The sequence below is a fragment of the Homarus americanus genome, unplaced genomic scaffold (genome assembly GCF_018991925.1).
Source record: "Homarus americanus isolate GMGI-L3 unplaced genomic scaffold, GMGI_Hamer_2.0 scaffold45698, whole genome shotgun sequence".
Lineage (NCBI taxonomy): Eukaryota > Metazoa > Arthropoda > Malacostraca > Decapoda > Nephropidae > Homarus > Homarus americanus.
Genome location: NW_024735554.1, coordinates 4,169,418 through 4,171,839, shown reverse-complemented (window position 1 = coordinate 4,171,839; position 2,422 = coordinate 4,169,418). Strand labels below are relative to the sequence as shown.

Below are 2,422 nucleotides of genomic sequence, written 5' to 3'. Positions count from 1 at the left end.
TCTGATTAGCGGGGTTATGGTATGGTAAAGAAAGAGTGAGAGGTCTGATTAGCGGGGTTATGGTAGTGGTGGGCTGAATAGGATTATGATAAGAGAGGTATGGTAATGGTAGCAGGACAGAGTGGTAATGGTATAGGCTGGAGCAATGGTAGTGGCAGTCAGTAGTATTTGGCTACTATGACCAAACTGACTGACTGACCTGGTACAGATTATTTTTCAAGGGCGGTACGGATACAGCACACTGACTACTCAAGGAGGTAGAGTGTAGTTACCTTCACTACATTTGCCATAAAGTTAGCTACCTATTCACAGCTGGGTGAACTAGGAGGGCCCCGGGTGAGAACCAGCGACGCTTACAACCCGGTGTTAGTAAGTTTATCTAAAGTTTCATGTGAGTGATTGAAACTATAGATCTTGGGTTTAATTCAGGTTTACATATTTTGAAACTCAGGTAAAACAGATATTGAGTGTGTTGTGTAAGTGAGGGTGAGGTTAGGTTAGGTTAAGGCAGAGGTCCTATGGTGTAATGGTTAGCACTCTGGACTTTGAATCCAGCGATCCGAGTTCGAGTCTCGGTAGGACCTGGTTGTTCGGGACGTTTTGGTGACCTGTGGTGTAATGGTCAGCAAGCGAGCGGACCAGGGTTCGATCCCCGGGCAGAGTGAAACTATGGGCAAGTTACTTTACGCCATTTGCCTCTGTCTACCCAGCAGTAATTGGGAACCTGGATGTTAATCGTGTTCCGGGGTAATAGTTAGCCAGTGCAGTTGGTGAGTTGTCCGGTGTTCTCGGACTATTCCTTGACACTATCCTCCCGGGTGACTGACTGATAATGTTGTTTAGAGCGTGAGGGAGTGATTCACAGTATACCCACCCACACTAACGCAGCTATGATCAGTCCTTACCCTCATCATTATTGTATCTATGGTTGATAAAGGAAGGCGCTAAGATTAATCCACATGAACCAATCTTAGCGTCACCCATTGTTGCAATACGTGCCGAGTAGCGTAATAATCCGTCGCAATACGTGGTCCCTCCACTTATAAATTATAGCCAAACAAACAAGTATCAGGCGGTCTATAATTCCTCGACCACAATACTGTATACGTCGTGTTATATAATTGGTCGCAGTGCGTGGCTGGCGGAGGAGTGGGGTGTGGAGGGAGTGGGGTAGGGAGGGGATAGTGGAGTGGGAGGAGGTGGGGAAGGAGTGGGGGAGACAAAGAGAGAGAGAGAGTCAGGTCGTAATCCTCTGATGAAGTATCTTGTATCAAATAGGATTAACATTAGGGAGGCACCAATAAATCACCCTGGGGGAGAGGACCATCGCTTGAGACAAACTTTATAACCATTGTCTCGTGACCTGCGCTAAATCACATCCTCCTTCTCCCTCCTTATACTCTTTTTAACTCCGGCAATGAACGTGGAAGAGACACAAAAGTCATAAAATATCTCTCTCACTCCTCCTCCCCCTCCAAAAAAAAAAAAGTTCCTCAAAAACATCGACTATTTCTCAAAAGGTCATTTCATATCTTCAAAAAAGAATCGCGAAATAAGAGAAAGATGTGTATTAGGTAGGAGGAGGAGGAGGAGGAGGTGAGGAAACTACTGGAGAATATAGCAAGGGGGGAAGGGGGGAGAGGGAAAGTTAGCGTTTTGAGCTGGATTAGAGTCAGGAAAAAAAAGAAAAAGAAACGAGCAGGCGTGATAAATTTCTCATCTCGTTCAATGAATAAGCGGGCAGGCAGTGTGGGGGCCGCATAACTTTTAATTAAGCTTCGGTAAAAACACGACAAATCAACTCCGTTCTGCCTCATTAGTAAGCCGACAACAGCTGAGATGAAGGGAGAGGAGGAAGGAGGGTGTGGAGGGTGGAGTGAAAGAGGGAGGGAAGGAGGAGGAGGAGGGGAGTGTTATGAGGGGAGGAAGAAAGGAAAGGAATGGGACGAGATTATGGGGGAGAAGGAGAAAGAGGAGGAAGAGGAGGGTATGACGGAAGAGAGAGAGACAGAGAAAGAGAGAGAGAGGTGTGAGGTAACAAGACGGATCCAACAGGTTAATAATACCAGGTGCAGAAGACAACAGGTGGATATATAACAAGAATAATGCAAAAAAATAGACGTAGAACTTAAAACAGAGAAATCCATAATAATAATAATAATAATAATAATAATAATAATAATAAAACATACTTATCCAACTATCCATAAATACAAATCACAGAAAATGGTAAAATACTAAATGATAATAAACAATAAACAAGGGGATACAGTCCTAATCTTATTTTGTCCCGCTGTCTCTATGGTTCTTGGGGGGTGCATTAGTGTATATTATTATTCATTAAACTATATTTTTGTTTATTCATTTATTTTAGTATTTATTTATTCATTGAGTTAGTGTTGTTTTTTTTATTCATTATCTA

General features: G+C 43.1%; 1 non-coding gene across 1 annotated transcript; it reads left to right on the top strand.

Moving 5' to 3' along the window:
• Positions 1–512: 512 nt before the first annotated feature.
• On the top strand, positions 513–584 carry Trnaq-uug. Its single transcript has one exon. It is a non-coding gene; the product is annotated as a tRNA-Gln (tRNA).
• The last annotated feature ends 1,838 nt before the right edge of the window (positions 585–2,422 follow it).